This window comes from Saccopteryx leptura, chromosome 11 (assembly GCF_036850995.1).
Source record: "Saccopteryx leptura isolate mSacLep1 chromosome 11, mSacLep1_pri_phased_curated, whole genome shotgun sequence".
NCBI classification, from domain to species: Eukaryota; Metazoa; Chordata; class Mammalia; order Chiroptera; family Emballonuridae; genus Saccopteryx; species Saccopteryx leptura.
In genome coordinates, this window is record NC_089513.1 from 68,728,852 (window position 1) to 68,740,919 (window position 12,068).

At 37.3% G+C, this 12,068-nt stretch overlaps 1 protein-coding gene across 4 annotated transcripts in view; it reads right to left on the reverse strand.

Annotated features, from left to right (window-relative positions):
• The window catches only part of RAP1A (RAP1A, member of RAS oncogene family), a 69,490-nt gene that overhangs the window by 34,428 nt on the left and 22,994 nt on the right, over positions 1-12,068 (reverse strand). The window contains exon 1 of one of the 4 annotated variants that reach the window (XM_066352448.1): positions 4,146-4,285. The exons of the other annotated variants lie outside the window; for them this stretch is intronic. The gene's annotated coding sequence lies outside the window, so the exon portion shown is untranslated. Of the gene's footprint in view, positions 1-4,145; positions 4,286-12,068 lie in introns of those variants that run through there. 4 annotated transcript variants of the gene reach the window in all.

The following is a 12,068-nucleotide window of genomic DNA, read 5'->3' on the forward strand; positions in this document are numbered from 1 at the left end:
TATGTGAGTCCCATTTCACCATATCCCTAACAGCGCAGTTTCAACTCAAATTTGATTTCAGCTTAAATGTTCTTATTTTGTTAACTCTCATTAAAAATGTAGTATTGTACTTTAACTTTCTTTGATTAACTGGTGAGATTAGATCTTTTTCAAATATTTATCAGTCGTTCTTTTTTTCTTTTGTGAACTGCCTATTCTTTTCTAATATGTTTTTGAAAAAAGTTCTAGCCTGACCTGTGGGGGCGCAGTGGATAAAGCGTGGACCTAAAATGCTGAGGCTGCCAGTTTGAAACCCAGGGCCTGCCTGGTCAAGGCACCTGTGATAAGCCATGAACAACTAAAGTGAAGCAACTCTGAGCTAACACTTCTTGCCCCCTCTCCCGCCTTCACCTCTCTGTCTGATCTGTACATCAGTAAGGACCGCCAGCTTCTGATTACCTCAGGCTTCCTCTCCCATTGCTGGTAATTGTTTATCATACGCAAGTTAATTTTTGTTAATTATATTAAATCCAACATTCCTGTGTCATTGTCCCTTCATAGTTCACAATTTAGTTAAAAATGCTAAGGACTGGGTACTAGTGGATCAAAGCAAAAGGCTGAGTTTAGAAATGAAAGTTCTGTTGTAAGGAAGTTGGAAAGGCTCTTGTGCTGTTAAATTTGGCTTATTCTGGTCTCCTTTTTAAATGAAGGTTCAGAAAGTTTATAAATATACATATAATATATAAATAAGGATATAATAAAATCTGGTAAAAACAATTAGAACAACAGGACTTGGATCAAGAATACCGATCATTAAGTGCTGGCTCTACCATTTAGTGCCTGGAAGACTTGGAACAGCGGTAGTCAACCTGGTCCCTACCACCCACTAGTGGGCATTCCAGCTTTCATGGTGGGCGGTAGCAGAGCAACCAAAGTATAAATAAAAAGATAGATTTAACTATAGTAAGTTGTTTTATAAAGATTTATTCTGCCAAACTTAGCAAAAATCCAACATAAAGTACTTGGTAAGTAATTATTATTATATGCTTTTAACTTGCTGTAACTCTGCTTTATACATTTTATAAAGTAAAGTTACTTCCCTACTTTATAAATCACCATTACTGTGGAACCAGTGGGCGGTTAGAAAATTTTACTACTAACAGAGATACAAAAGTGGGCGGTAGGTATAAAAAGGTTGACTACCCCTGACTTGGAACTTAATCTCATTCAATTCTTAGGATTTATTAATGACACTGTATCACTTTCTGAGGGCTTACTATGTGTCAAGAATGATTCTAAGAATTTTACTTTCCTCAACTTACTTAAATACAACTCTAGCAAATTATAATCAGCACTTTATATAAGAGAAAGCATGTATTTTACCTAGAGAGGTAAAATAACTCATCAAAACTCACATACAATTAGAAAACAGTAGAACCAGGATTTGAACCTTGGCTTTCTAACTGCAGTGTTCCTATCCTTGCATTGGAATGATACCATCTGTGTCACAAGTGTGCTGAGAGCACTAAATGAGGCCATACAATACATACAAAGTATATGGCTTAAAATTGGTTAAAGACAAAAAAAGACAGTAGCAAATCCTCAAAGCGTATCTGTACTGAGAACTCAAAGCCTTACAGTATAACCTGTTAAAAAAGCACCATGGGTCTTGCTTCCCAGCTAGATAAAAACATCCTGCCTTATGCTAGAAAGATATACAATTTATTCCATGGAAATAACACAAAGTGTGATTGATGCCTTGCAGGTCAGATCAGTTAACTATTCCAGATTAGAAGCCCCAAGAAAACCAGGGACTCAGCTTGCTTTTCTTCCTCTTACATCTTGCCACGTCTTCCTTTTCGGTTAACACCACTATCTTGGTTCACACTTCTTCCTGAGACCTGTCATGCCAACCTGCTTCCTCTTTTCCTACCCAAACCCTCCATGCCCTTTGGGTTGGCTGCAGGCCCCAACCTCAAAGTTACCTCCATTGGCTCATGCCTTTAGTCTTCTCGTCTTTACCTGACTTCTCATTTCTTCTTTTATAAAAACTACTTTGTCTCTGGTCACATTTTTTTTTTAAGATATAATTTACATACCGTAAAACTCACTATATATTCAAAAGGTTGTACAAGCATCACCACTCCCTAACTCCGGAACGTTTTCATCACCCTAACAAGAAACACCAGCTCATTAGCAGTCACTCCGCACTCCTCACTCCCTCCAGCCTCTGCAGCCACTAGTCTACTTTCTGTCTCCATGGACCGGACAGTTCTAGACATTTCCATAAATGGAGCAGTGTGTGTGACATTTTGTGTCTGCCTTGTTTAGCTTATCCTGTTTCTCCAGGTTCATCCGTGCTGTAGCCTGTATCATACTTCATTTCTTTCTACGGCTGAGTTATATTCCATTTTATGGCTATACCACATTTTGTTTATCCATATGTCAGTTGATGGACATAAATTGTTTCCACTTTTTGGCGATTAGGACTAATAATATTATGAACATAGTGTGCCAGTTTTTATGTGAAGTTTCCAATTCTCTCGGGTATTCACCTAGAGTGGAATTGCTAGGTCATACGGTAACTTAGTTTAACTTTTTAAGGGACTGCCAAACTGTTCTTACAACAGCCTCACCATTTAATATTCCACCAGCAATAGATGTTCCAACCTCTCCACACCATTGTCAGCATTTCATATTGTCTATTTTTTTTATGACAGCTTTTCCAAGTGGGTATAAAATAGTATCTCATTGTGGTTTTGATTTGCATTCCCTAATGTCTCTGGATACATTTTATGTCTGTGTTTTGAACCCCCATCCACGAAAGAGTTAACCACTCTTCTGTTCATCTGGGTGGTTAACTTTTTTGCAGATGGGCACGAAATTTCTGGTGGACGTCACTGGTCCACAGCTCAGCAGTTGAAAACCACTGCTTAATGTGCTATATATTCTTCTAATTCACTGTCAGTAAACTTTTCCTGTAAAGGGCCAGATATTTTATGCTTTGTGGGCCACACGTGGTCTGGTCTATATTACATACTCTCCTCTTTAAAAAAAAAAAATTTTTTTTTTTGCTTTGTTAAAGAACAAAAGCAAAAGTTATTCTTAGCTTGAAAGCCATACAAAAACAGGCCTTAGACTGTAATTTGGCAACCCCTACTATGACTGTCTCATAGGGAGCCTTGCCTTCTCTACTGGTGGAAGTCTGCTGAAAGCAAGGCAAGGACTATTTTGTACCCTTCACAGTGACCTGCTGCACAGCGCCCGTGAATAGAAGAGCAGAGGTGCTAAAAATACTTGAACTGAACTTCTTGCACAAAGAATGTCCCCAATTCAAAAGAATACTATGTATCTCCTCAAGAGTATTTACACAACATAAAGCATAATAGTTTTTGAAATGATTATTAAAAGTAGAGCCAATTTTCTTTTCAAAGTGAGCAGCTTAACTAAGGATGTTGTAAGAAAAAAAATTTTCATGATGCCTTTTGAATCAAAATTATATTTAGTGAGTTAACTTATTAAAATAACATTATAGCACCAAATATATGTTAGGGACATGCTTCTAAATCAAATATTTCTAAATCCTAAAGCTACAAATAACATTAAAATCATAGCTAAATACACTATGGCAGAACTTGATATACTTGAAATATGGTTCATCAAAAATCAAAAGGTTCATACTTCTAGCAAATGTAAAAATCCAGTAATTTCAACAATTTGAGTTTTACATCCGAAAATTATAGGCTGTTCATAGAGAAGCACTTTGATATAATAGAATGAAAACTAACGTAAGAGACAGCAGACATAACTAGCTAGTTATCTCGGGGCAAGTCACTAAACGTCTTTGAAACCCAAATTTTCTTGTCTTTAAGAGGAAGAGTTATTCCATCTGTTCTACCTTTTTCAGATTTGTGAAGACCAAATGAGACAAAGTTTATAAAGGTTTGTCAAAAGCACTCTACAAATATTACTCATATACTGTTAGAATTCTAAACCAAATTTCCACTATTAAAAGAAATAACTATAAACAACTTCTCTGAGTCTGTACAGTTATAACAAGTATTTTTCCTAATGGCCCTAATGACATCTATGAACACTATGGTGATTCTTTCCTTTTTGTTCATGACACTTTATTATAATCTGCTGGCAGCACAGATAGATATTACCAGAACCATGTCTTCACAGTGGGTGATATGTAGCCACTCTATGGGGAACTTAATCATCAGCATGATCTTTTCAATCTTGATGGTCTGCTTGTGCTGCTCAATATCCTTCTGCAGACGCTCAGTCTCCTTGATATGATGAAGGATCTTCAAGCCTGCCAACTGTTCTCTAGTCCTCACTCAGAAGTCTCACTCCTCTTCAGCCTGCTCTTTTTCCCCCAAAGGTTAGAAGGCCCCACTGGCCTCCCTGACCGAGCCTGAAATGGAGGTGAAATTCTCTGACCGCTTAGCCTTAAGGCTAACAGAGGAACAGAAATAGCACAAACTGTGGTCTCCCACTCTGAACGGCATAAAGGTTAACCAGATGCAAGAAAGCATTCAGACCGGTTCCCCAGGTCTAAGGCAACATTAATTCTTTCGCATGTTTAACTTATTTTAGCTACAAGGAATAATGTACTAAATAGAAATCCTTTAAATGCTAAACTGCCTTTTAAAAATTCAACTGGAACAGAACAGTAACCTCAAAGTTTAAGTCAGACTCAGTAGTCAAGTTTTGATCCACAGAAAAAGAATAAAGCAATGGTAATACCTAATAATTCGTGTAAGTATTTTATACCAGCCATACCGTTGGGTTTTCATGAACATATGGTAGGGGTACTATTATTATTGTTCATATTATAGCTAGAGAAAGTGAGGCTAAGAAAAGTATCTTACCAAAGATCAGAGAGAAATTTGCATAGCTGAGATCACAATTCAGGCAACAGGACGCTAGGTCCATATTCTGAACCTAAACTGCTGTTTTCTACAAAACTGTTTGTCAGATTTCATTTTCCACAGTAAAAGCAAAACAAAAGCAAAATCCAAGAAAAAGAGAAAACTTTTTTGCTTCATCTCATTTTCTCTCCGTATCTAATTATTACAAACCTAAATAAAAGTAAATGACCAGAACACCATACAACAAAACAGGGTGATGGATGAAGAGTTGAGATAACATATCCCACTTGACACAACTTATACTCTAATATTGGTTTCTAACCTTTTTAAGTTCAAAATGAAGCCCTGTTTCAATAGGTTTCTTTGTCCTCAGTGGCGGAATTCTTTTATAAAAGCTCATTCCAATGTCTTTGAGTAGACAGACAGTCACAGGTTGGAAATGTGCTCAAGAACTTTCCAGAGCAGGAGTACAGTAAACATATGAAGTACTGTTTGTTGGCAGAAATGACCACTAGGAAGTATTTGTAAACATCTGGGTCCACCCACTTCCCTTCAGCAGACCAGCTAATCCCACCTCCCCTTTCCCTGCTCCCATTGACATACGTAAACATTGACATAAACAGTGAGCAAGGCCCAGTTCATAAAGAGGCGCAGGTCTGCAGAAACCAATACAGTTCAAGTGTCTTTGAAAATGCAATTCTGATCAATGCTTTACGAAAGTTACTTTGAGTATAATACATCTGGGAAAATTGTGACTAGAAAAAATATTAATCTTTTTACAAGTTATACTTGAATGAACTGCATCTTTCCTTTATCTAAAGAACACATTATAGGAGGAAAAAAATCTTGCATTTGACATCAGAATGTTGAAGGGAAGTGACGAAGAGTCACAAACATGGAAACGCTTAAGAATATTAAATGAGTTGCCAAAGAAATAACGTTATTAAAATAACTAAAATTACAAAACTAAAATGTAGGTGTTTGGGAACAATCTTTAAATTATCAAAAAAGAAACAGTCCCATGATATGTGATAAAATTTCCAAGCAACCACACACGAAAAGACACAAGTAAATAGAAATTACAGGTGGGCAGCGACTTTGATATAGTACACCTGAAAATAGAATGATTATGAGGGATTTCTACATAGAATTAGTTCTAGACATAAAGTACGCCAGCTATTTTCACTGAGGAGTAGAATCCTCAATACAGCACAGACTAAAAGACTGGTGATGTAACTACAACATTCATACACATTCGCATTGACAGGAGCAATTTCTCAGTATGTAGACTTATCTTAATCTATTGGCATGTATGAAAGTGTCAGAATAACAGCATATACAAATTGTGAAATCTGAAAAATGCTGCATACAACAAATAAACGGTGAAATTACCAACACTAAACACTACGCTTTGGTCTAATACTTTTGGACTTATACTTCTTAAGGTTCTTCAAAAATGAACTACAATCTGCTGTTGTTGTAACAAAACAATTTACCAATCTGATTACCTTCACATTAGTTAAAAGATTCCAATCAATAAGAAATAAGTATTAAAATTCTCTACAAGCATATCAAGAGCTTACTTTGGGGCCTAGATTTAGACCAAGCTTGTTAACTGGGAAAAACTATTTACAGTCAAATTAAAAACCACCTGAACTCAGGAGACACCTGAAGTATTACCAAAGCCTTGAGGGTCTGGGTGCAAGGAAAATACTACATTAAGTATCTAGAATTAAATTTTCTAGAAGCAACAATCTTCATATGTATTAGATCTAAGGCCCTATTTCTAACACTGCCCTTCACAGGCTAGAAGCAAATAATTAAAATTATTAGCCCAAATCAATCTATAAGGCATGCCAAGCACAGCAAATATCAAACTTAACTCAGTATCTCAATTAATACAGAAAAATAAATAATAGTCCTTAATATCACAAATACTTATTATGTCTACTAAGGATATGAGGCAGTGAGAGAGAAAGAAAAATAAAAACAGTTACCTAAAATTAACAAGAAAAAAGAATACTAAAAATACTATATTCCCTCTTTCAAAATCTTAGTTTGATTAAATTATCAATTAGATATCCTTATCCCCCCAACAAAAACTGTTGGAAAAAGCCAAGCACTTAGGTGCTCCACTCATTTTTTTATTCTCTTAATTAGCATTTGCTGAAATTTATTTACAAATTGGGTAACAAGTTAAAAAATAATAATAAAGAAAAAAAAATTTGATGGAGAAGTCACAGAGAGCCACATGCATATCTCCTAAAAATAATAAAATGATGCTAGCTGTAACTGGCAGGGACCCCTTCTCCCCAATAAATGAACAGAAGTATACCAGTGGATACAAACACACTAATGTGAAAAAGCCTGCTAAGTAAATGTTATGGAGAGAAGAGAAAGAATAGTTAAAAATCTGGCTACTTACTAGGGATCCTGTCAAACCTAGGGTGGTTCATACAAAAAGAAAACAGGGTTACTTTTAGAAGAACCTTTTTTATTTTTATTTTTGTATTTTTCCGAAGTTAGAAGCGGGGAGGCAGTCAGTCAGACTCCGCATGTGCCCCATCGGGATCCACCCGGCATGCCCACTAGGAGGCAATGTTCTGCCCATCTGGGGAGTTGCTCCACTGTGACCAGAGCCATTCTATTGCCTGAGGCAGAGGCCCTGGAGCCATCCTCAGCCCCCTGGCAGGAGGGGAAGAGAGAGATAGAGAGGAAGGAGAGGGGGAAGAGTGGAGAAAGCAGATGAATGCTTCCTCTGTGTGCCCTGGCCAGGAATCAAACCTGGGACTTCCACACGCTGGGCCAATGCTCTACCACTGAGCCATCTGGCCAGGGCCTAGAAGGATCTTACTATCAGCACACAATTATGACTCATGAAAAAAGCTCCTGATCATTAAGAATTACTGATAATCACCCTGGCCAGTTGGCTCTGTGGTAGAGCATTGGCCCAGCGTGTGGAAGTCCTGGGTTCAATTGTCGGCCAGGGCACATAGGAGAAGTGCCCACCTTTTCTCCACCCTTCCCCCTCTTCATCTCTCTCTTCCCCTTCCGCAGCCAAGGCTCCATTGGAGCAATGTTGGCCTGGGCGCTGAGGATGGCTCCATGGCCTCTGCCTCAGGTGCTGAGGATGGCTCTGGTCACAGCAGAGCAACGCCCCCTAGTGGGCATGCCGGGTGGATCCTGGTCGGGCGCATGTAGGAATCTGTCTGCCTCCCTGCTTCTCACTTCAGAAAAATACAAAAACAAAAACAAAAAACCCAGAAAATGCAAATATCAGAAGCTGAGGAAGATGTAATATTGTGACTGTTTTGCAGCCTCCAAACTTATATCCCTCGAATCCATCTTCCAATGATTAACTTAACATACAGCCCTATTGTGACTCTCCTGCCTAATGTCCTTAAATAGTATATACCACCCTGTCCCTATGAGCTCTCATGCTTTCAGGTTAAGAGACTAGCCCCTCTTGCCACCTACTCTAGAAAGTACAAGCATTTCTAGCCTGACCTGTGGTGGCACAGTAGATAGAGTGCCGACCTGGAACACTGAGGTTACCGGTTCAAAACCCCGGGCTTGCCTGGTCAAGGCACATATGAGAGTTGATGCTTCCTACTCCTTCCCCCTTCTCTCTCTCCTCTCTCTCTAAAAATGAAAAAAAAAAAAAAAAAGTACAAGCATTTCTTAAAATGTTATACAAAACAAATCTTTTTAAAGCATAGTTTTCTGAAGAGAGGAAGGAAGAGGGCCCAGAATTTGGTCCAAAAATTTCAAATTCTCAATGGTGTCTATGATACCAGCCCCCTAAAGGTCAACCATTCTAGAGGATAAGGCCCAAGCTCACTACCGGGGCCTGAGCCATTTTCCACCATCTAGCCCTGCCCGTGTCCCTCACCAGCTGTCCTCGGGGGCACGTGGGCAGATGCCAAGCTGGGTGAAGTGGACGTGTTATTTCTGCATGTCTAGTATCCCTTCCTTCTTTTGGAACAGCATCCTGACGCTCTGTTGGGAAATAACCCTTGTCTCCCTCACTGCAGTTCTGGTGAGCATGGGAGACTTCTCACCCAATCTCAAGCCAAGCCAAGCAAGTAGAATTTCCTAAGAAGCTGAATCTTGAGCAGAATGATGTGCGGATGGGAATGGTTCCAGGGGATGCATTCTGACTGTGGCACACAGTTTGCTCCTGTTACAGGTCCCAGCCCCCGCAAACGGCCCTGGCTCTCCGGGGGTTTCCTCAGGCTGATATATTTTGAACTTTTTGAGACTCTAAACCTCAGAAAAATATATGAGTAACTCTGTAAACAATATATAAAAGAACGCTATAAAAATCAACAGAATGTATGAGAAATCTAAAATAAGGATATTACCAGAAATGTAAAGAGAGAGAATTTATCTCCTTCTAAAAGGAATAAAAGTTAGATAGTAGAGAGTAGGTGTGTAAGATACATCAATCAATAAACCCAAGATTAAAAGGCATATTTGACAGAAATGTTGTGGTTCCAGATATTCCCAGAGAGTTTCACAGCTCAACAGCTTGTTTATTCACTCTGCAAGTTAGAGATGCTTTTAGAGTGCTGAGTTACTGCCAGGCAATAAAAGGTTTCAAGCCTAAAAGTGAAAATCCTCAAAAATCTGTATTATTCCAAACTAGTTAAAATACATATTCTTGTATTAAAAAAAAGACACAAAAACTAGTCAAACTCAAAATCTGTAATCTGAAAAATATAATACAGGCATATCTGCTTACTTAACATTTTCTATCTCCAGATATAAAAGTAGAACACTATAAAGTTACAGTTATTAAAATCTAGGACTACCAACATCAGAGTAGGCAAATAAATGAGAAAGAAGAGAAAGTCTAAAAAGGGACTCAAACATATAAAGTGCTTCCATTTCTTAAATGACCCAGTAGTTCCACCACAAATAGGAGTTTATGGTATAGAAACATAAGCAAACAAAAATGTATGCCAAAACGGAAACAAAAAGCCAGGAATACTATGCACTGATATGATTTCTCCATTAAATATAACACTATTAAAATAAATTTTAATGAAAAACTCACAATATGTTTCTAAAAGGGAGCATAAAATATTATATACCTGATCTCATTTTTTTTTTAAGAAAAAATATATGCACTGAAAAGCACTGGGAAAGGTGAAGACAACACTGTTAACAGTCTGGGAGGTGATTTTTCTTTTAGCTTATTGCATACATTCTTGTCAGGAGCAATATTGCCCCCAAGTGGGTAAAAACTGGCTGTGGAGGGTCAAACACACACACACACACACAAATCCCCTTAACTCCTTCAGTGTATAAAGCACAGTTTAATATACAGTAAAGAAATATACAACGTATCTGCAGCGTTAAAATTTCATGAGGGGGACAATTAGGAAAAAGGATCTGAAAAGGCTGGAGGGGAGTGAATGATCATGACAAAAAGGCAGAGAAACACTGCCTCATTAGTACTTTTCATCTTTTCTACAATGAACTTGAATACTACTTGGTTTGATTAAGTAATATTCTTTAAACTAATTAAAAAGACATACAATGAAAGGTTAAGATATAACATTAATTTTCATTATTAAATATAAAATTTATTCCCATATCCCTAAAACTTAAAAAACAATAAACTATTTTTATACTACTATAATATATACTACTAAAAGATAAAGGGAAGAAACGGAAGACTCATGGGGTGCGTGGGGGGCCAACTGGAGACGTAACCTCCAGTTTCCTGGCCCTACTGCAGACCTAACAGAATCAGTATTGCTATGGATGGGGCTCGTGGCTTTCACTAAATGAGGGACATTTGTATCATCATACCACTCCAAGCGAATATAAAATCCAGACAGATATATTTTAATTTTGTCTAAGAAATTTTTTAAAAATTATATTCTAAAGTGATAAAAATAAAAATAACCTAAGTGCCCAAAAATCAAGGAATCCCTGCTAAACTCTTCCTTTCCCTTAAGGAACTTGAAGATTCAAATTTCTTCACAAACCAATGAAACACACACCATTATTCACTATCTGCACTGGGCACACGGCAATATGAAGAACATACAAGAAATAAGCAATATTTATAAATTTTACCACTAAAACCCACTTCAATTAAATCTGCAAAAACCAGCATTAAAAACTGGCTTTCTTAGGGCACCATAATTCACACAGAAACAAAGTTTTTAATCCTATGATGAAAATTAAACAAGTAGGGAACTAAAGTCACTGTTAGGTAATAAGGTGACCAAAAGGAGGACAGTCCTCTTTTGTAAGTTCCATCCTCCCTCGAAAAGTGTCCTCCTTTTTGATATTGGAAGACTAATCTGTAAATGTCTGTATTTGATTGATGCAGAGTCGATCCATTGCGTGTGATGTGACGTATCTGTATTTGATACAACGATTCGTCAAGGATCAGTACAGTGCGGTGAGACACGATTATGAGACGCATGCGCTCCGCACAGGAGACCTCGAGAGACCGTGTGATATACCAAGCGCGCAAATGGCTTTGTGTACTTATTTCTGAAACACAACACGACACATACGACATTGTAGACTCACAATTATTTCTTTCTCAGTGAATATTCAATCATAGACAGGTGAGCACAATTCATGTTTTATTAGTTCATTATCTATTTGATAATTTCCAAATACATATAATTTTATTTACAAGTATTTTCCCGAAATTTGAGTTTTAAAGTGGAAATCTAACCTCAAACTATATCTATTAATAACGCATTTGATTAAATAGTTGCATAAAACAGACGCATTTTAATTAGAAAATGATAAATATACCCAAATATCACTCCAAATTAGTGGTTTTGTTTGATACCTGTATTTAGTGTTGTTAATTTAGCTTCTGGAAAATTTGCCTTCCATGATGTAATGTTTTCAGTTCCTAATGTGCTTGCATCATTCATGTAGTTCTATATTTTATTTTTAATTTTAAATTTCATTTAAGGGATGGAAAAATCAAAAAAGAAAATGCCATTTCAATGATAAATTGAAAAAGGAATTTCCATTCCTCATATCAAAGAAAGATGCCATTGTTTTCTGCAATTTTTGCAGCGGAGAATTTTGTATTGCAGTTGGGGGCAGAGCAGCGATAACGAAACACTTGACCACCAACAAACATAAGCAACCATTAGATACATCAGCTTCCAGTTGTAAAGTAACAAGTTCTTTTTAAAACTTCAAATTATTCTGAAGATGAAAAAC